General features: G+C 45.1%; 1 pseudogene; it reads left to right on the top strand.

Moving 5' to 3' along the window:
- The first annotated feature begins 1,325 nt into the window (after positions 1 to 1,325).
- The window catches only part of LOC138515330 (large ribosomal subunit protein uL10-like), a 71,484-nt pseudogene continuing 48,992 nt past the window's right edge, over positions 1,326 to 23,817 (top strand).

Raw genomic sequence — 23,817 nt, forward strand, 5'->3', positions numbered from 1 at the left:
CTCTCATTTCTCTGCAAGCATGTAACCAGAGCCTTCTGGGCTGAATGTTTTTCTAAGGTGCAGTAAAAGCCATTAGTCTCTTTGTTCTTAAACTTTGATGGGTTGAGGAGATCCTTATCAAGCAACAGACTGTTCACCTCTGCCCTGTAATGCTACTAGGCCATACTGCTATCTGTCACTTCGTCCTGTTATCTAAAGTTTACCACAATTCTGATCTAACTAAGAATTTCATTGTATTTTTCCCCATTCAGGGCTGGTAGTCCCTTTACTACAGTTGTAAATAGCTGGTATGCATTAGCTTCAAAGCGATCCCCTTTCCAGACCAGAAGGCCAACATGCCTGCAGTGGTGCCTCATTTGTGAATTCTGCCCGACAACTAAAAATATTTTACATGTGAAGCATATTATCATAATAGCATAAGATTCCTGGCATCTTGTCGACACACACCCAGTCTTTTCCATGATATCTTTATTTTACAAGGGCAACATTACTTTTCTAATTTCTTGCTTTAATGACTGCAACATGCACATGTGAAGCCGTTTTAGTTTCAATGGTTGAAAATCCTGCATATCATGTAAAAGGGGCCTTTGAATTTCTTCTTCACATTTGACTTAAAGGTTGATTTTCAGTTCGACCTTTCCTTTTGTAATGCAAGATAGGCCTTTTGATTTCAAATGCTTTGCCATTCAAATAGCTATTCCTTGTTTTACTTGCAGAAACCCAGTAATCTGCTTTAATAGGCCCATTGTTAGTGTGAAGGTTTTTCTTGTTAAGGTTGGCAGGTCATTTTTTCAGTTTGGGCATTTGATTAAACCCCACAAGAAGAAGGAGGAGGAGGTTGAGGATGGGGATACAGGTGATTTAGGTAGTGAGGCAGAGGCATGCCATGATACCTGGCACAAGGGCCACTCAATGAGCCCTCACGGACAGCCAGATACACAGCCTGTACTGCCTAAACAGGGGGACCATTAATGACCTCCTGACCATTATCAAGATTGACAATGGGAGCAGGATTGGCATCAGGACAGCCATACCACCACTTTTGAAGCTGCTGTTGGACCTACACCTCCTGGGCACTGGCACGTTCCAGCACTCTGTGAGCCATCTGGATGGCATTCCGCATCCTGCCATCTCCAGAGTGATGGTGCAGGTACTGGAGGCCCTCTTCCGATATGTGGGCCAGCACATCACACTTCCAACCACCAAGGCACAGATAAACACCTCCAAGGCCTGCTACTGTGCGATTGTGGGCATGCCCAATGTGTTGGCAACATTGGACTGAATGCACGTAGAGCTGGTGCCCCCACACCTCATAGAAGGTCTTAATGAACCAGAAACGGTACCACTCCCTCAATGTCCAAGTGACCTGTGATGCCGACCTGACCATCACGCACTGCTGTGCTCGGTTCCCAGGATCAACCCAGGACTGCCAGATTATATGGCACATCACTGGGACGAAGGACCTGGATGTTGGGTGAGTACATGTACATTTACACCTACATTGCAGCATGGGTAACAGACAAAGGGGGGAGGAATGTCACAAATTCATGTCTGGCAAGCACCCTGCATATGCAGGACCAACCAGCACATGCCTCAATTGACAGGCCAAACGACACAGGAGTAGCATACGACTGGAGATGTGTCACTGATTGATCAAGCCATTTGAAGCCCAAAAGGACATACACATGCAATGCACTATAGGTACCAAAATGTAACACCACCAAAACTCCAATGCAAGTGAATGAGTTGCGTAGGCCACCTACGACATGAGATGTATGTCCTGGTGCGACATGGGGCATGCATACACAGACTGACCATTAAGATTCCACTGTCACAGTCAACACCTCTGCCAAGCATCATTATTCACACAAGTTTCTGTCAATGTCAAGGGGTCTTGTAGCACACACTGTTGCCACTTGCAAAGTCTCTTGGTGCTCTGGTGGGTCTGCAGTGGAATAAGTGTTGGGTAGATTGTTAGTAGGATTGAGAGGGAGAAGAAAAAGAGGGCTTTGATGTGCTGTTTGCAGTTTGATTTTGGAGAAACTGGTGACTGAACGTTGGGGCTTTTTCTGCTTGGTAGTCGTCATGTGGTATTGATGGATGATTGTGCATGGTTGGTTCCCATGTCAGGTGTCATGAAGTGCAGGCAGCCAGTGGTGCGGTAGAGACATGGTTGTGTTCAGTGCAAACATTTAGGGTGTGCATGCAGAAATGTGAGTTTCCACTAGGGTCAGTTAGTGGCAATACATTACCTAAACCCATCAATCCATCTCAAGGAACAGAGCCCAGCACGATACACACAGTGCCTGCCTCAGGGAGCAGCAGGGAGCATGAGGCACAGCTATAACATTAGACCAGATGCATGACATGGCTAACCTACACATACAGGCTAAGTGTAATATATGGCTAATTCACACAGTTCTGATACATCAAAGATAAGGCTGCCCTTGTGTCCTTACCCCTTGCAGGTGACTCAGAATACCTGCTGCTTCCATGGCTGATGACCCCTCTGAGGAATCCCCAGATGAATGAGGGCATGGCATACAACAGGGCGCTTCTGAGGACCAGGTTGACAATCAAGGGACCTTCAGGCTCTTAAAGGCATGTTTCAGATGCCTACACAGGTCTAGGGGTGCACTCATGTACAGGTCAGAGAAGTTGGGGCAGATAGTCCTTGCCTGTGCAATGTTGCATACCATCTGCGTCAGATGCAACATACCCCTGCGCCCAGAGCTGGATATTCCTCACCAGAGGATGAAGATGATGGTGATGATGATTCAGCGCCAGCCAGACCCAGGCACATGTGCATGGAGGCCAGGAATGGGTGCATGGCCCATCAACATCTCATCAATAAATGTTTCTGGGTACCCCTTTTACTCTGCACTTCCCTTGCACCTTGCTGCATATGATGTGGGCACACAATAAATACTTGCACCAAAATAAGGAATGTCCACACATTGCTTCAAGTGTAAACTATAATCAATTGCAACTACAACACCCTGTGCGCCCTTTCCCCTCCTCACACACCCTGTACCCACTCCTAACTCCCCACACACCCTGTCCTCATACCCCTGCCCCATACACCCTGTCCCCACAGCCCCTACCCCTCCCCACACACCCAAAACACCCAAATGTCACAGTGTCAAACACGAAAGTGTCACTCCAGGAGTCTTTTTCTCTCCCTTTTGGCCACAGGGCCCTTGCATGGCCCAGGTGTGGTTGCTATTCGTTGGGAGTGGCACCTCGGTCAACCCTGCTGTGAGCTCCCTGTGGTGGTGACGGTTGGGAGTGGGTCAGACCCCTGAGCCCTCATGTCCTCCAGAGCGACCTGTAGGGTGTGGGAGAGGGACTCAGCCATTGCTGAGACCCCCTCATTTCCATCCCTGACGGTTTGGGCATAAATGACAAGGGATGCAGAGGGGCTTTCCTGGGCTTGTGTGCTCCTGTGGCTGCCGGTCTGAATGCACTCCCACAGGAGCTGCAGCTCATTCAGCTATCGCTGTACCATTTCATCCATTGCCCTATGACGGCCCTCCATAGCACGTATCCGCACAACCATGTCCCAGATGTTGGGCATGGGAGGTGGAGGGGGGCTGTTCAGAGTGGCTGGACTAAACGATGGGGTCAGATAAGGGTGTGCTCATCCTCATACTCCTCCTCCTCTGTGATATACCTGCCATGATTGTGGAGGTGGTTGGGCTGCAGGAGGTGTTGGTGGTGCAGCCTTCACACCTGCATGTGCCTAGCCAGATGACATACTGCATTAAACTCATGCTACATTGTGTGTGTGTCCTGCTCTTGTCATGCTGTTTAGTTTATTTGGTCGATATGCTCTTCTACATGTGTTTGGTGGAAGTGCACATTGACTGTTGGTCTGCCAAGGTGGCTTGTTGTTGAGTGTGTAGTGGGCCTATGATTCCTGTCCGGTTCTCCCATGGCACACTTGGGCACTCATGTGTCCAATGGTGGGACAGTGCATTTTGTCTATGGTGCTTGTGCATGACTTTGTCTGCCCACAACTCCTGGCATGTGGGTGAGATTGCTCCATTCGCTGTGACTGACACGTGTTGGACCTGTTCCCTTGCCCTTTTAGTGTTTCTCAGCCTGGGGATTCATTTATGTGTACACAAAATTGGCATTTATATGGGGTTTGTTGTACTTACCACCATCACATTGAGTCCCGGTTCTGGCCTCTGCTGCCCCGACTCCTTCAATGCCCTCCATGTGCAGGATGCATCTGCACATCTCCTCCAAGGGCCTCAAGGTCAGGGGTGGGACCGTCCCTCCTACTTTGGTAGCAGATCTATCTGTTGGTTGGCCAGGATGTTCCTGAACCACAGCCGCAAGTTGTCCCAGCACTTGTGGCAGTCACATGGCATGCGTGGGATGGGCCCCACTGCAGTTACCTTGTTAGCCACCTCCTGCCAGATGGCTGTTTTCTGACTGGTCCGGCCATTGACAGTCCCAAGTAGTGCCTCTGCAATTGCCACCACATTGTCAGTGAGGGCAGTCAGTTCGGGCTCCTTAAAACATGGCTTGCATAGACGGACCTCTGGCACTCTTCATTTGCCACTTGCTGGCATGTCTCAGACTGGGTGGAAGCAGCAGGAAGTGGTTGATTTTGAGTTGATTGTGTTTTTCAAAAATACCGGCACTGGTGATTCTGGCAGTCTGGCTACCGGTATCATTGTTTCTACCGGAAACACTGTCAATGTATTATTTTTGCCAGTAATTCTGGCATGATGGTAATAATGTTTACGAAACACTTGTGTTCAGGTGTGTTATAAATGACTTATTATATCATAAGGCAGGGGGGAAATAACGCACCGCAGAACTTGAATATGCCAGTGATTCCAGTGGTCAGCCTGCTGGTAACGGTACTACCGGTACGCTGGAATTGCTGACATTTTTCCTGGTAACTCATAATGTTTGTCAGGCAATAGAGCTTCATGACTGAGACATGGACAGCATCAACAACACAACATCTGTTTTAACGTGCTATAATTCTACAGAATTAAAGTGCGTTTCAGTTGCAAACAATGCTGTTAGTTTCGAACTGTGCTTTTAAATACAAAAATGCATTGTACTTTATGGAAATAGCATCTCATTTGTATTCAAATGTTCAGAGTGGTGTAGCTAAATGATGGGGTCAGATAATGGTGTGCTCATCCTCATACTCCTCCTCCGTGCTATAGCTGCCATGATAGGGCAGTGGCTGGAGTGGCATTGGTAGAGTGTAGGCCACAGGAGGGATGGGTGGGCCACTGGAAATAGCTGAGGTGCTGCTGGCAGTGGTGGTGACGGCGTCACAACAGGTGGTGGTGGCTGGGCCAGCTGTGCAGCAGTCATGACAGATGGTGGTGTTGGTGGTGTTTGGGCTGGCTCTGCTGCACTCATGACAGGTGGTGGGGGTTGAACTTCAGGAGGTGGAGGTGGTTGGGCTGCAGGAGGTGATGGTGGTGCGGCCTTCACACCTGCATGTGCCTAGCCAGATGACGTACTGCATTTAACCCATGCTACATTGTGTGTGTCCTCCTCTTGTTATGCTGTTTAGTTTATTTGGTCAGTTTGCTCTGATTTGTGCTTCTACATGAGAGTGGTGGGAGTGAACATTGACTGTTGGTCTGCCAAGGTGGTTTGTTGTTGTGTGTGTAGTGGGCCTGTGATTCCTGTCCTGTTCTCCCTTGGCACACTTGGGCACTCATCATGTGTCCAATGGTGGGACAGTGAATTTTATCTATGGTGCTTGTGAAAGGCTTTGTCTGCCGCAACCCCTGGCATGTAGGCGAGATTGCCCTATTTGCTGTGACTGACATGTGTTGGACCTGTTCCCTTGTGCTTTTAGTTTTTCTCAGCCTAGGGATTAATTTATGTGTACACAAAGTTGGAATTTATATGGGGTTTGCCTTGGGTCTCGGTTCTGGCCTCTGCTGCCCTGACTCCCTCATGTGCAGGATGCAGCTGCACCTCTCATCCTAGGGCATCAAGGTCAGGGGTGGGACCGTCCCTTCTGCTGTGGTAGCAGATTCCATCTGTTGGGTGGCCAGGATGTTCCTGACCCACAGCTGCAAGTTGTCCCAGTGCTTGTGGCAGTCACATGGCATGCGTGGGATGGGCCCCACTGCAGTCAACTTGTTGGCCACCTCCTGCCTGATGGCCGTCTTTTGACTTGGTTGGCGATTGCCAGCCTCAATAAGTGCCTCTGCATTTGCCACCACATTTTCAGAGAGGGCAGTCAGTTCGGGCTCCTTAAAACGTGGATTGCATAGCCGGACTTTTGGCACTCTTCATTTGCCACTTGCTGGCATGTCTGCTGTGTTGGACGGGGTGAATGGCAGCAGGAAGTGGCTGATTTTGAGTGGATAGTGTTTTTCAAAAATACTGGCACTGGTGATGGTGGCAGTCTGGTATAATTGTTCCTGCTTGAAACATTGGCAATTTATTGTCTTTGCCAGTAATTTTGGTATGACGGTAATAATGTTTTCGAAACACTTGTGTACATGTGTGTTATAAATGACTTATATAATACGGCAGGGGGGAAATAATGCACTGCAGACCTTGAATATGACAGGGATTCCAGTGGTCAGCCTGCTGGTAACAGTACTACTGGCATGCTGGGATTGCTGACATTTTTTCAGGAATCTCATAATGACGGCCTACGTCTCCCACAGGTGACAAATCACAAATAATATTATGTCAGGCAATCGAGTGCATCAACAACACAACTTCTGTTTTAACTTGTTATAATTCCACAGAATTAAGGTGCATTTCGGTTGCAAACAATGCTTCAAGTTTTGAACTGTGCTTTTCAACACAAAAATAAATTGTATACTTTATGCAAATGGCATCTCATTTGCATTCAATTTCAAATAGAGAACATAATGCCATGTTATCTTGCACTATCACTGTGTCCCTGTTAAAACTTATATTGCTTTGTTTATCCCAGGCCACTCTTATTCCCCTGGAGGTACCATAGACTATAGGGTACTCTGGAGTAATTTTAGGGATGACTACTTACAATTTAAATGGGGCTTCTTGTTTTTGGAGACCATCATGGACTCTTTGTAATTTCTCACTCTGCCAGTATAGACTGCTCATCTGCATTCAAATGGGGATCATCTCTGCAGTCTTCATGGAACACCAGCACTACAGTTGAGCTATGTACTCTCCCAGCCACAATCTCCTTCCAGTGATTACCCAACTAATGATGATGAACCCATATCTATCAGTTTGCAAGGTATTTTAAAATCAAAACTCCTCCCCTAATCTTGTGACTAAGTGGTGTGGGTTATTTTTCACTTCTCGGCTTGGGACTGGCAAGCTGGGGCTATCCACCCCAGTCTTGTGACTCGAAGGCAGTGGTAAACATGTACCTAATCATTCGGAGATACATTTTTTCGTGTATTATAACTGTTGATGATAAAGAATATTATAATCTGTGCAGGATGAATACGAGATTCGATAGGAGATGTATATATTTGAAGATATACATTTTTACAACATCCATAATTTGGATTTGGTGTCTGCCAAGATGCCAGCCTCACCGGCACCAGATGAAGATTGCCCCTGCCTGGAGCTGGAGCATGGCACAATGCGACCAGTGAGGCCCACCCATCATTGGCCTCCCCGATGTGTGAGATGCCCCTGGCATGCATCTGACCTGCTGACCTCCATAGTGTGCAACAGATATGCCAGCCTTCTCAGTGTACCAGAGATCTACCTTCCTCCCTGGCATACAAGCAACAAATTACTGGGGTAACCTGCCCCTAGCATGGCCCAGTCCACTGCCTGCAACGGCTCCTTCCTGGGGGAGCTTGGACGGGGCTTGCCTGCAAGTCTGCTACCCTGTCGTGGCTTTGACTGCCGCCTTTAATCTACCCTTCATCAGAGACAACCACTGCCTGCAGCGGGCCTCCTACCCCAAACATTTGCCACTCCCACCTAGGGAAGCCTGCCAGTGGTGCGGCCCGCACCACTGTCTGAGCGGGCTCCTGCCAGGGAGATCCCTGAAGGGGCACATCCAAGTCAGATGCCCTGTCTACATTGTCACAGCAGCAAGGAAGGAAACTCCTCCCTCACTCATTTGAATTGCTCCCGCCTGGGAAGTGAGGACACGGAGAAACCTCCACCAGTGTCGGATGAAACTGAGCTCCTCCTTGAAAGTTAGCCAGTGCGTGGTGCAGCCACGCCTGATGCCTGCCCTCAGGATGACATGGGTTGCTGCCCGGCCGCTCCTTCTTTGGGCAGTGAATGCAATCGGCCCATTACTGCTGCCTAAAGTTTGCTTCTTTAATCCCTGCCTGGAGGAGAGAAGATGGGGTGTTAATAAGTACTTTTCGCCTGGGCGGGAGAAAGCAGGTGGTGCGGGCCGGACCACTATCTGAGAGGTTCCCGCGTGGCACCTGGCCATAAACATCAATGTCTCCCACCTGGGAGTGAAAAAGACACGGCTAAGACTCGGCCACATCAAGAAGAACTCCCGCCGGAGGAGCAAGGAAGATTCCACATCAGGTGAGCCTGTTAACCATCAAGTCACCAGAATAACTTCACTACCAATAAACTGAAGCTGATGTGGCACCCAGAGTAACTGGGGTGCGGCTTTCTCAGTTTAAGCGGGTCAATGACTATACCCAGGTGTACGATGGCCTACGGTGTATCTGGGTGTGGCTTTTCCTGCCCCGCCACCATGAGATAATGGACTAATACATTGTGTCACATGTGTGTAGTGCCCATTTCCCACTGGCTGGGTGTTTTAAACATATGTATTTAGCGCCTATCACCCAACAAACCAACTGCATGACCCTCATGTGGTTACAATTTTAGGTGGGCCAAGAAACAAGTGTATGTTTTCAGTGCTGAAGAGAATGTAGCGATATGTCATTGTTTGGTCGTTGTTTTATTTTATACCCCTGACATGGGATGTTGTGCCAGAGCCTGGGTCGCGGTCTCGTGCTAAGTCACTTGGTGCGCTACCATGTGACCATTTTAATAAAAAGGTTTCCCAAAATATGCTTCTAGAGCACAGCGGCAATGACCAAGGAGACTCTCTTGTTAAGTATGAAGTTCATCCATGCAGTTATTAATGCATTCGCACATGTCTTTTTTTGTTACAATGCAACTTCATTGGAAAGATGGCGGTCAATATTTCATGGCAATATAAACAGAACAATGAGTTGCAAATCTCAGTGCAATGTGGTGAATTTCTCACCACTTTTTAAACAAAATGATTGGAGTAATCATCATTTGAAGTTCATCAAAACAGTGGTATGCCTATCCCTTAAACCAAGTTCAGTTCTGCCTCGCACCCCAGAGTGAAAGGCCAACCTGTACAGGAAAAAACAATGGGCAGTTGCAAACTGTTATTGCCAAGTAAACTCAGGTTGCTTGGCCTAGATAGCTGAAGAAGAGCCTCCACCACTATGTGTTACCCATCTGCATGACTTTATGGCAGCCAGCCTTACAAGATCCATGTTGAGAATGCTGATGGTGCAGATGCATGAACTTATAGCAACTATTTGCCCTTGCTCTCCAAGTAATGTGTAAGTGTTGTGTCTATACGTTTTATTTGTGACAACCTTGCACTATAGCCTTTAATGTTGTTCCAGTAACCCCTAAACCTGTTGCCCACACCCTGTGTCTGTATGTCTGTCTGTCTCTCTGTATGCCTACTGCTATAATATGCCATTGGGGTGTCCAAGAAGCGCTGTGCAGATGAACGACTTTTGAAGACCATAGTCAAAGATGTGAGAGGCAAAGAGAGGATTTCTAAAATGTGTCTGTGCATTTGTAACCTGCACAGAAGGTGGGTAGGTGTGGCTAGATAACTAGCAGCAACCCATAGTTATCAGGTGAGAGAATGAGTGCTGTAAAAAAATGTCAAGGTGGTGGGACAGTCAAACGGATCAGATTATGTGGACTACTGGTCAACATTTTATGTGTGTCTCAGCTATATTGCATTGGAGGTTGTGACGCGTGTTTTGGATGTGTGTAATTTAGTAGTGTTTATTGAGAAGTGTGAAGGTGGGTAGACCATGCCTGGGTGGGATAGGGTTATGATTCGTTGTGATGACGTGATTGACTTTCCAGTGAAGAAAGACTGACAGGTGGTTGGGACATTTCTTGCCACAATAATGTCATTATATGTTTGATAGAGTCACAGTATGTAGGGAAAAGCCCAAAAAAGGACAAATTCAAATGACCCAACACTGCCAAGACTAAGAGGACAAACAGCCTACTTCGTATCCAGCATCCCCACCATCCAGAGCACAAGACCTGTACATGGCATCCTTCAGAACTATCACCAAGACTGTGAACCACACACATGTGTCCCTGCCCCTCCACCTAACAGCCAGAGCAGAAACACAGTACTGGGCACCTATTAGTGCACGTAAGTGCATTCCCCTCCTGTTGGATGCTGACTTTCTTCATAGAGAGGATTTAAGCATGGAAACATAGGCACACACCTGCCACCTGGGTGTGGGTGGGCGGTGGTTGTATTATGTTGAACCCTTACTATTTTATTCAACTCACAGTAAACATTGTATTTAATTTTTATTATTAGTGTTGGACACTGTTTTAATTGGGTTGAAAGAAGTTAGTCGTTATTCATTTTACCCAAATAAATCTGACTTTGAGCAGAAGTTAATTAATTTATTTTATCTATTTGTACATTTATAAAGCAGCGCACAAAGCCCATAGGCATCTGGGCACTGGTTACAGAAAGAAGAAAAGTGTGGGGAAGGTGACAGGTAGGCTTTCGGGGAGGGAGTTCCACAGATGCAGAATATCAGTTGAACAAATGTGTTTTAAGGTTCTCCCTGAAGCAGTTATTATATGATATGATATGATATGGCATTTGTAACGCGCCTATACACAAGTGTTTCAAGTCGCAACCAGGCGGGGGGGACAAGGGGAGAACAGACAACGATCCTACTAGGCCAGGTGTCATTCAGATCGCGCAAGTGCAAGGGTAGGGGGACTGGGAAAAGTGCAAGGGGAAGGGGAGAGGGGAAGTGCAGTACATGGTTATTAGAATACAAGATAAGTAATAGGGCCAGCTGGTGGCAAGTGCAAGGAGAGTGCAGTACATGGTTAGTAGAATACAAGATAAATAATAGGGCCAGCTGGTGGCAAGTGCAAGGTAAGTGCCGGGAGAAGGGGCTGCAGGATACAGAGACAGTCCTGTAGTGCAGGTAGGCAGTGCAGGGAAGAGTGGCAGGGCCAACGACCGAGATCGGTGAGTGGCCAGTTGCAGATTCAGTGCAGGTTCAGTGATTTTAGCAGGGGAGAGAGGGAGAGAAAGCAGAGGCAAAGAGGAAGGTTTTGAGGTGCTTCCGGAACCGGAGGTGGTTCTCCACAAGTTTCAGGGAGGCAGGAAGGCTGTTCCAGAGGGAGGTCCCAGCTGAAGATAGAGATCTACCACCAACTCTTTGCTTGGAGAAGTGACTGACCCTGAGGGAGTTGGAGGCGGATGAGCAAAGAGCTCAAGTAGGAAGATATTTAGAAAGGGAAGTGAGAGTTGAAGGTATTGATGCCCAAGTCCCTAGAAGGTCTTGTGGACAATGCAGAGGGTTTTGAACTTAATCCTCGTAGCCACTGGGAGCCAGTGCAGATATTTCCATCCTGGAGAGATACGATCCCTGGGCTTGAGGCCAAGGACAAGTCTCGCAGTCCAGTTCTGGATGAGTTGCAGAGGGCCGAGAGTAGAAGCAGGCAGATTTAGAAAGAGGCTGTTGAAGTAGTCCAGCCTAGTTAGACCCCTGGGGAACACCACAGGTAGAGACAGAGATAGAGGAGAGGAAGGACCCAAGTTGGACCTGGGAGCGTTGATTGGAGAGGAAAGAGGTCAGCCAAGCCAGGGCCTGTTGAGCAGGACACCTAAAATCTCTAATCTGGGTTGTATTGGTGTATTTTAAAGCTTTGAATATACCCATTGGGGATTGTTATTCATGCATGTGCAGGGGAACATTTGAAATTGTATAAAAAATCAAATAACACATTGTTTATGTCAAATAGGTACAGAGGTTGGTGACATGTGATCTAGGAACACTTCCCCACAGAAGGCCTAAATGAAATGAAAGAGTAGGCGATATGCTTATCAATTCCACCAGAAGACAGTACTATGCAGTTAGATGAGATGATTTGTCCAGAATCACTGTATGTCTGGTGGCAACGCCAGGATATGAGCCTAAGCGCAGTCAAAGAGGAAAATCTATTGTGCAACTTCAGTTTGCAACAGATAACAGAGTTAGTTTATTTCCGTTGCAATGTAAGGAAACAACCTGTCATAGCATACCCATTATAACATATAAACCCAGAGTCAGACAGGATAGACTCTCTATATAGGCTTTTTCACAAGAACAGGGAGTATCGGGATAGTGGTTGTTATACATTTGTGAAAAGTATCATTCTATCAATGAAGTGCCATCTCCTGCCATGTCTAGCTTGTACATTCCTACCTAATTTGGTGACATGTTATCATGTTATTCTTCATTCTGCATATACATATCTTCTTATCACATGCTATTATTTCTTCTGCAGTCCCCTCACTGCAGTGCCTTATTTGCTTTGCTGTTTTGTACTCTTACTGCCTAAAGTACCTTCAGTTTTCACTGTGCCAATAAGTATGGCCTCCTTTGTAACGCCTTATGCACGGGAGTTCATTACTCACTTTGTAACTCATTTCATGGCATTTCATATGTACATTTGGCATTCACATTTCTCCTTTTGTTTTGTATGCACAGTAATCAACCAAAAATATAGGCCTCATTTTATTTCAAGTGTAAATTGCATGCAGCAATATTAAAGTAAGCATGTATCTTCTGTTGGTGAAAGACACAATACTATATACATACAGAGAGACAGACAGGCATACAGACAGATGGTGTGGGCTACAGGTTTAGGGGGAGACTGGAACAACATAAAAGGCTATAGTGCATGGTTGTCACAAATAAAACAAATAAACACAACACTTACTAATTTCTTGGAAAATGAGGGTGATCAGATGCATCGGCAACATCAGCATTCTCAATACAGATCTTGTAAGGCAGGCTGCCCTGAAGTCATGCAGCTGGCTAACACATAGTGGTGGAGGTTCTTCTTCAGCTACCTAGGCCAAGCAGCCAGAGTTTACTTGGCAACAATAGTTATTCACCATAGGTGGCATTACCACACATCGATGGCAGGTACATCAAGTGGACACATCTTCCATACGATCAGGATCAGGATCCTGGGAGAGATTGTCACGACTTTCATTAGATTCACTATCTTTTCATCTACTTTCTCTCTCAACCATTTCCTCTTTGGTATATTCTGGTTCGTAAAGGTAGGGCTGAATGAATGCCATAACTCTTGAGGCTTGGAGAAGTAAAATATTAACTGTGTGCCAAAGGGCCACTTAGGTTTCGTTTTCAGCCTTACCACAGAAATTAAAAATATTATGTTCCAATTTCAATTGTAAGTTCAAGGTTACTATAAATATACACATTCTTAATTATTATTATTACCGAACAAGACTACATGCGTACGTGGGAGTGTTTTGGTGTTACATCTGGTCATCCAGTTTTGCAATGCTAACAGATTATAGCCAGCCTCGACAGATGGCTAAGGCAATAGGCCTTCTCCCGCAGTCTCAGCCAGTAACATCACAGAACTCGGCACCTCCAACTGCATTATTACAATTGACAGCAAGAGCCGGTCTGCGGACCTGCAACTACCTCTCAAGATGGCAGACCATGAGGAGAGCACACCACTTGACTCCCAGTGTACCCCAGGCATACCAATCTCTGATTGGACTGTTGCCCTGCATATCCCAGCGTCCGAGCTGGAAGGTGAAGCTGGTCTCAGCAGAAGGCTGAGGCAAAAGGCCTGCTGCAGCAGTCTCAGCCAGTCTCAACTGACGAAGTGACAAATACCTACCAGACCCCTGCTGTCTTCCCTCAAACTGATGCCTCATTGCTGCTTGTAACTCACAAGGTAAGCCTGCCGGACCTTATCAAATGTGCGATCAGGCTTGTCCATGTATTCACCATGTCACTACCTGCAATCGTTTTGCCTATACCTACTCACCACTATCCACATCATTCCTCCCCACTCTCTGGCAAATGTTAGCACTTCTACCATCCATATTCTTCCTCTAGACATACAGGATCTGATCGGTACATCCCGGCCACCTCTCACTGTACCTGTACTCTCTGAACTGTGCACCACATTTGATGCTCATACACTGGCCTGCATGCCCCCCCCATCCAACAACCTACCTACCCACCTCATTTCTATCCAGGCTCTTGATGTTGCGTGCTTCAGAATGTGGCCTAGGCATCTCCCATAACACCTGTGGCACCCTCCCTGTCTCCATCTGTGCTCATATCTGCAGTCCTGGAGCCATACTCAACCCTTGTGCCTCCTAATAGGGCTGACGCACCTCCTGTCCCTCTCCCCACTGCTCCCTGCCCCGCCTACGAGGTTCTTACTTGGTCTTTCTGAGTTGCATGGCACCCCTGCAGCCCCAATACACAGTGTACACTGTGCCTCTTGTCCCTATACCTACACCCCCCATCTACCATGTTCTTACCTGGCCTTTCTGAGTTGCACAGCTCCCCATGTAATGGATAGGAGCCACCTACCATGTTCTTCACTCACTAATCCTACAGACAAACCCATAACTTGCCCCCTCACACTACGTGCCTGTGCCCGTTTCAAGAACGTAATTCCCTTCTGGCTTCTCAATCTGTACCCCCCACTACCTTTGCGCTCCCCCCTACAACAGAAGCACGTAATGCCTACCTCCAATATCGTATCACACAATGCCATCTTACACTATCATCAACTACTTATGCACAAGAAGTTACCTTAGCCGCTGCCCGGCAAGTCTCTACAGACAGGCCCTCCCTCTGGACCTCCCTGCCTCCCTGAAACTTGAGAACCATCTCCGGTTCCAGAGCACCTCAAGACCTTCCTCTTTGCTTCTGCTTTCTCTCCTCCTCTCCCCTGCTGAACTCCTGACTGTAAATGCCCGGGTCACCTTGCTACCCTCTGATCTCAGGCTGAGGTCCCCTCCCCACCAGTTGCACACCTGCACTGCATCCAGGCAACTCCTGCACTTGGGGGCTGTATCTGTATCCCGACAGTCCCCTACCAGCTCTTGACACTTGTTGTCTGCACTTACCCCTGAACTTGCCACAAGCTGGCTGCACTTTTACCTATTGTCCTTATTTATTTTATTTATTGTACTTATTGTACTGTTGATCCTATGTATTGCACTGCCTCTTCCCGATTGCACTTTTCCCTTCCCACTCCCCTGCACTTGCACAATCTCAATGTCACCAGGCCTAGTACAATGGTTGTCTTTGTCTTCCCTCTGTTCCCCCCCTTGCCTTGTCGCACCTTGAAACACGTGTATAGGCGTGTTATAAATGCCATTTCATATCATATCATATCATTAATTAGTATTCTGGAACTTGTATAGTTCCCACAGTGATGGAAAAAAGGAAGCTAGAATGATTCTGTTTGCATAATATGTTTCTATAAGGTTTTCTAAAGATATTATCATATGATGTTGTCAGGTCTACTACACAGGGTATCATTTTAGTTCACGAAAGTCAATCATTCACTTTGCACCTTGCTGTAGGACAACAACTAACAACTGGGAAACAATGTGGTCAAGTACAGGGAAGATTAATGTCTAAAATGCGTATTCTGCACCATGCTACTAAACCAGCAGCAATCCCAATCATAAAGGTCAAATAGGCACAGCCCTTCAGCTATACCTCCTCTGCCTCTTTTGGTAACGTGGGTAGAGGGCAGGCTATTATCAGGCTATTATCATGTGAGCAAATACAGTTGCAACACAAGCAACAATAGTATGGCTGCAATAACATAAAAGAATGTCCAACCAAGGATCTAGAAATATAGCAACTTTAATGGAAACAACCAATGCTAATTAAAAACACTAAAGAACCATCCCTGTAAAGGAAACCCATAGTATGTAGACTTTAATAATAAAGGGCACTATGGGTTGATAGGCAGGGGTGTTCAGGGAAATGATTTCAGCAACAATGTCAATGTTGAAGGTCATTTATTTAATTTATGCATTTATAGTAGCTCACCAAGCCCTCTGGGCGCTACTTACATTGCAATTTACAGTAAGTGCAATAGCATAGTCCACAAGGTGTAAGACCATGCAAAGGGTCACAAGCATGAGGGAATATCTTGAAAACACAACATGGTAAAGCCTCTCCTCACATCAAGGTACGGGTGGTATCTTCAGGAATGTAAGCAAACACGACTGACAAAAAAGGTATGACTGCACATTCTGGCAAAGCCTCGTCTCATGGTATGGGAGATACTTCAGGTAAAAAAGCAAACATGAGTGACAAATAAGTGTGAGTGCACAATCTACCTGAGTCTCGCCTCATGGTATGGGGGCTCCTTCAGGTAAGTAAGCAAACACAAGTGACACATAAGTATGAGTGTACATGCTGGCATAGCCCCACCTCATGGTACTGGGGCTAATTCAGGTATGCAGGCAACATGAATGGCAGGGCAAAGAGATAGAGTAAGGTACGTTGCAGGTATTTTACAGGTTTAGCATAGTCTAAGAGAAAACAATAAGGTGTTACAGACATCTTACAAGATAAGCAATTTGCAATAAAGTCAAAATCAGTATGTTTCCATCAATGTTTCAGGTTTAGTGCTGGGCTAAAAAGTCAGATCAGGTTCGTTAGGGACATATTACAAGAATTAGCAATGGGCTATAAAACAAAGTCGTTGTATTTCCAGACATGTTGCAGGTTAGGTGTTAGGCTGAGAGTCCAAGACGGGAGCATTGCATGCACTTTACAGGTAGGGTAGTGGAAGTGTAGCATGGCAGCACAGTCAGGGAAGGGAGAGGACAACGTCTGGATGAAGAAGGGAAAGTCATAGCGATATGTCTTGGAAAGGCAAAGAAAGGAGGCTTTAAAGCCATTTAAGTCTTTTAAGGTGGACCAGGGGGACAAGGCCTCTAAATCTACCTTTGATTTTGTGTCTTTGCGGCATCAACTTCAAGAAGCAAGCTTTCAGGATGCTTTACTGCAGTCAACGAGTGTCAAGATGGTCAGTTTGTGCTTTTTGAATGGCAAGGCGGTGTCACGTCGGTTCGAGGTGCGGGCTTCTGATGTATAGAGTGAGCATTTGATACAGCTCGAGTCAATGGCTTCAAGCTGTTCAAGTCGGCAGTCGAGTTGTCTGCTTACTGATGCTTCTGCTGCTCATTATTTGCGATGTACAAATTAGTGGCTTCTAGCATGTTGATTCAGCATTTGAGTTGTTTTCTTCCAATGAGTTCAGCCAGCTATTGAGTCGGTTCAAACAGTTTCTAGATGGCACAAAGTTCGGGTCCTGTAACATCTCGAAGTGAGTCAAGCATGGTCAAGCCATCTTAAAGATGTTTCGAGGTGTAAACAGGGTGCTGCACTACTTCTGGTTGTCTGAGTTGCTGGGAGGCCCAATACAGTACTTCTAGGAACAAGATGAGTCCTTTCTTTCACAACTCTACTCCAGGAAGATTGTCTGTCACCGACAGGAGCCCTTCACCTCCAATGAGCCAGATACTGGTTCCAATACACAGGAAGTAGAGGGGCCTTGATCCACAGAATTGCCATCCAAAAAGTGCCTCTGACGTAGGTAAAGAGAAGATACGTCTTCTTCCTTGGAAACTTCTGTCTTCACCTCTATTGCAGTAGACTATGGCATAGACTGTATCAACACCAGAGTTCCAAGTGAATCCTTCTTGTCTTGATGTCCAAAGTTGAGTCAGCATAGGGCAGGGTTTACCCCTCCCCACTCCTCTATAAAGGAAACATGCTATAGCAGGGCAGCCTGACCCAAAGCAAGCCTATTATCAGGGATCCAATTTAGACTTCTGTAACAATTGTTCCTTGCCTTCTGATGTCACACTCCAGGTGGTTTGTCTGCAGGAAGCAGGACGGGCAAGACAGGGTTGAAAGCCCTAGCAGAATCCCAGGTGGCCTAACCCTCTGCTCTGGCCTACTATTACTGCACCACCAGCCTACTTCAAAAGTGAAGTGCTTGTGTAATCAGAGCGCTGGTGTGAGAGTGTTTTTGTTATTCCAGCACTGTCTTTGAAGCACCACTTAAAGGTGCCAGCCTTCCTCAATGGAATCAAAGGGATCAGCTTCAAGGCAGGGTCCCACATGGTTGTTGTGGGTATGCCCAGACCAGACAGCTAATATGGTTATATGTTTTTACATCACCAGGTTTCTTTCCGCTGAGTTTTTTGCCAAAATGTTTCAGCCAGAACAAATCTTATTTTGTAGTTATTTGGTGGGGTTACCCTCCAAACTCCCCCCTTAGCTATTGTCTAACCCCTATTCCCCACACATCCCTACCCCTTACATCCCCTTAAACACCCACCAAACCACATATTTGTCAAGGGTTTTTTCAGCCAAAAATGTTCGGCAACAAACTCCATCAAACAAATCCTGGCAATGTAACGTCGTCATACCACTAATACACACCATTCCTGTCATACCTAAGTCAGCTCTGGGAGCTGACACTAATATGAAATCAAAATGCTGTGATTGCATAAATGTATGATCCCAGTAACCTCCATGTCCTACCCAGACATGCTTATTGTTACAGAGTATCATGACACTAGGATAACTAGCGCACACCAATATTATAGTTTGCACCAGGCATGCCAATAATTAAAAATCAAGGGCTGCCTGCTGGAACATTGTGCTCCAGCAGCAGTCAGAAATGCACCTGTAACATTTGACCATGCTCTGCTCCCACTGCAGGGCAGTTGCTGGAGATGTAAGCTTCTGCTCACAGGAAAGGCAAATGAGTGCACTATGGTTTTGACATGGAGCATTATGAAAGGGGGGGTCTGATTAGAAGACCTCCCTTTCAGAGACAGAATTACCCACATAATGTTATTAATACAAATCAAAAAAGCTTGGACTATTTAATGCTTGAAGGTGGCAATACATCTCAATTGGACACCACCACAAAGTCATTTGAATTTTGTCCACTAATTGCACTGCCACTTAAAAAGAAAGCCCTCTTCTAATGCCAGTCTATGTTTGGATATGTGAGCCTACCTGGTTGCTTCTAATCCATATCAACTATCTATTGATGCTATGGTGTGTACCTTTCTTGTTGCTTGTAATCCGTCTCCTGCACCCTGATTATGAATTGTGTGCTGCCTTTGAAGTGCCAATTGTTGATTACGGATGAAGTGGTAAACATGCTTAATTTGATCGCTGACAGGGTGGCATATCAAGCTATGGTTTGTGGCTTGGAGGAGTGGAGCTAGGGAGGCTACGAACCAGAGATTCTGTATCTTTTCATTTATTTGGGATCCCAAATGTGTCTGTGCACCTTGGACAAAAGACCTTTATAGCGCCCCTTTGGTGCAAGGTGCTTTATGAAGTTACCTAATTGAGTCGCAAATGAAGGGGAAATGGATTATTGCTATCTATGAAGAAACCCCCATTGTAATAACATTCAACCTGAAAAGTTAGAGACATCTCATGTTCAACCTGAAATATAATGAAGTAATATATTAATGTGCGCATTATTCTTTTTATAGTTGATTATATATATATATATATCGCATCATGGCAGACTACTCCAGTTTCAAATCGCTTCACTGGGGATTTAATAAAATGTGCACAACATCATCCTGTTCCAATACGAATGAATGATATGTATATATCCTATTACATTTCATGTCATCAAAGCAAAGCAACCAGGTTTTAATTAAATTAACCCGGTGACCCTATGTCCCAAGTACATTTTGTTCCAACAATAGGCTTTCCTTTCACAAATCATTGCAATGTGTTAGTGTAGTCAAAGTTGTTCAATGTAAGTAAACCAAGACTACATCTCACAGATTGCAATACATGGTGAAGGTCTAGAAAACTAATGTGGTGTCCCAGATGATGCAGCGTGGTCTGAACTAGTAGGCTTGACAAAATGATAGTGAATGAAGGTCCAGAATTCTAACATGGTGTCCCAGATGATGCAGCGTGATCTGATCTAGTATAGATGACAAAGTGATGGTGAATGAAGGTCCAGAACTCTAACATGGTGTCAGAGATGATGCAGCGTGATCTGATCTAGTATACATGACAAAGTGATGGTGAATGAAGGTCCAGAACTCTAACATGGTGTCCCAGGTGATATGGAGTGATCGAATCTAAAAAAAACCTGACAACATGTCGTGGTTGGTAACTGACACACAATGTGAATTGACCAAAGGGCTCAATCAGGAACAACTTTTCTAGTTGTATTATGTTAGTAATCAAGTTTGATTTCAAGCTATTTATTTTGTTCAAATATTACTAGTCCCTTTAGGAGAGGCCCTCTGATGACACTTGTTTCAGCACGCCTAGTGCCATTTTCAAATCAGGGCATTTATTTTAACAAACTTTGCATTGCTTTTTAAAGGTGATTTTAGCATTTCAATGTGCATTCAAAATGAGACAGAAGAATAGGAGTGGACACTTTAGGTTTCAGGAAATGTGGCACTTGCACATTATGCAAACATGCTTACGAGAGAACAAATACATTTCAAGACAGACAAGGCATCAAAATGAGAATAAAGGAGAACATTAATTGTAGAACAAAGTAAGTGGTCTACACTATAATATGCGTGTGTAAACTTATCTAGATAGAAAGTACAATAAGAGAGTTACGAACAAGAATAAGAGAGCATCTGGCTGAAATTGGGAGCCAGAACCCCACCTTGCTGCTTACACACCATTGGCAAAAGGAACATCAGATGGACAGACAGCAGGACATCAAATGTATTGGCCTACAAAAAGATACCCTTGGAAGGAGAGGTGGAAACAGAGAGAACTTACTTAGACAAACGGAAGCTAAACTTATCTATAAATTCAGGGCTCTGGACCATGGTTTAAATAAAGACACATCCTCTTTTCAGTAGTAGCGTAAACAGGTGGAATCCAACATATGCTGTTAGCCATCGTCACCACTCCACCAAACCAAAGTGAAAGGACCTGTACTAAATACAAGGGTTTTATTGTTATTGTTTTTGAGAACATATACGGGAATTAATGTGTAATTATCAGTGGCACAACTCCAACAAACTAGAGCCTAGAAACAATACAGTCTATAAGGTCAACAGGGATTTTGGAACATAAATGGCAACTCCTTTGTAAATATTAAGAGGTAACTCAGGTAATTTCATTAACAGGAAAGGAGATACCATACCAATAGGATAATCAGGAGTAGAGGGACAAGTGTGCACTAGGAACCCAACTGGCCCATAAAGCTGGGGGTTGCCCAATAGCACTTTAAGATGAGTAGCAGCATGGATAGGGATGCAGATTAATACTCAACTTTAATGACAAGTACAAAAAACGGGGAGTTCATGAACGTCAGCTATTGCTTGATCTTCCTTCTCGCTTCAAAAACTCCAACAAACTTCATAAAAAGCACATCATTTATACTAAAAACCCGTCATCACTGACGCGTAACGCTTAAAATGTTGCATGCAATTCTATTGTATCTAGGAAGGTAACTTTAATATAGGTATTAATCTAGGAAGGTAACTTTAATGTAGGTACTTTATCTGTATATGGTAACAGAGTGAGGGGATTGGATAAACAGTATCAGGTGGGGCATCTAAGCCCTTCCCTCAAAATGGCTACTGTAGATGTCAATAAAAGTACAATGTCTCATTGGTTCTACTAACTATATGACCCTAGATTACTTGGTCCTCTATGATTGGGTTGGCACCAACCCCACTCATACTTTTCCACTAGCTTAGCAGCGTGCAGAATAGCCAGCCAGGTGCAGGGTGCTCGCCTGCTCCCCCAGCCTTTCTCCAATTATTGCTACAATCAATCATCACCTCAGTTGTCATGTGTCAATTATTTTTTTGTGGTTGGCCTCGAGACTTCATCTCTGTCTGGAAAAGTTCAGATATCTGTGTATGATGCTCAGCCACGCGTAGGTGTGATGGTTCTATTTATTGTTGCTTGGCTTGTAACGTGATTCAGACACCGCGAAATTGTCTCATTCTCCATGCAATTCATGTATTTGATTTTAGTTTTGCCCACAAACCGTCTCTCTGTTTCTCTCTGTCTTTAGGTTTCGAGTTACTTGCTGAGGGGCTCCTTTCCTGAGACCTTTAGTAACCTTTGGTAGATTCTGCTCTTGTGCATAGTGGAAGTATACTTATATAAAATGCTCCTTTTGAAGTAGATATGAATAGGTGGCGCTTGCCGCAATCTATTTTACTACTAAGCATAGCAAGCTGCATGATTTTCTTAGCCTTTTGCAGTTCCAAGCATATGTACACGTTTAAACTGGCCGACTATCTTCATCCTGTTTATGGTATACGCTTCTTACATTTGACATCATTATTTTAGTTTAGGTTCATGATGTCCCTTATCCATGGTGTTTCGTCTCTTTTCGTAATTCGCAGGTTATCATATCCTCTATATGTGCTTCAGTCCGGGTTCGTGTGACATCACCATTCATCTTCCTTTAGGACTTTCTCAGCTTCTTCAGGCATTGCATTCTGACAATCTTCATTCTGTTTCATTTGTCAATAGGGTTTCCTCAATGGGTACCTTACTGTCCAGGTTATCTTAAGTGTCGGTACTTCAACAGGTGGATAGGTACTGGACAGAGCCCCACTGGGGCTCTCTGCTGGTTTATTTGTTCATCATACATCACATATTTCGGTGTGAACATTCCTAGTACTTCAAAATAGACGGTTGGAGTGCAGGTCATGCTTGGGACATCCTCTACACTCCCCCCTCTGGGCGATTCATCAACCACTTTCACTTTTTCTTTTGTATCCATCTTTCCTGCATCCTCTGTGTTCACTTTCACTTCATCTTCTGGGTCCACTTTTACTTCGTCGGCAGTGTCCACACATCAAGGTCTGAAGAAATGTCTCTTTGGGGACCATATTTGTATGACTCCCTTCAAGCTTCCTGCTGTTCTTACGTGTTCGTCTTTGTTCCATGTCATTAGTTGGCATTGTCCATTTGGGCTGCAATAGATCCATCTTCCTACATTTCTGTGTTTCCTTGGATACTGAAACTTTGTTCCGTCTGGCGCATGAATGCTAGCTTTCACAAAGTCTCTTATTTCTTCATCAGTCAAGTCTTTGGGCTTCCATCCTGGTTCGACATCAATCATGATCTTCATTTATATGGCCTTTTTTGTAGCTTTCTGGCACTGAGAGATTATTATCTTGATAACACAGAATCCGAGCAGTATCATCAGTAGCAGGGCTCCTAGGAATTTGAATGCATCGGCCATCCATTGCGGATCCCATGAGAATAGTTATCCAAACCAACTGTCGTCGTCCACTTCGTCAGTTTCATCAATCATTTGATTCTGTAGTTCATCAGCATAAATATGGCCTCTGTTAGAGTTCCATTTTCTTCGTCGTGAGATGGTGTAAATGTGCAACATGATTCTCCGATTTTTGCACAAACACCTCCATCCATAGCTGTGATCATGTCAAGGACATATCTATTTTGGAGAGTCATTAGTCGGATTGCCCTAACTCTTCTTTGATTGTGTTGAATCTTTTTATGGTCGTGTTGATGGTTTGCAGTAACTCCCATCTGGTTATCTGCACCCATTTAGTATTTGCTCCAACTTGAACTTGTGGCATAAAAATTGTCATGAACACTGATGAGGTCAGGCTGAAAAATGTTCATACAGGATTGCATGAAAAGCTTCTTCTGATTTAGCCAAAAAGAAATTCTCTCTCTTTATTCTATTCATCAGTTCCACAGATCTCCTTTTCCTCATGTGAAACTG

Source organism: Ambystoma mexicanum, chromosome 6q (genome assembly GCF_040938575.1).
Source record: "Ambystoma mexicanum isolate Mex_15411 chromosome 6q, UKY_AmexF1_1, whole genome shotgun sequence".
NCBI classification, from domain to species: Eukaryota; Metazoa; Chordata; class Amphibia; order Caudata; family Ambystomatidae; genus Ambystoma; species Ambystoma mexicanum.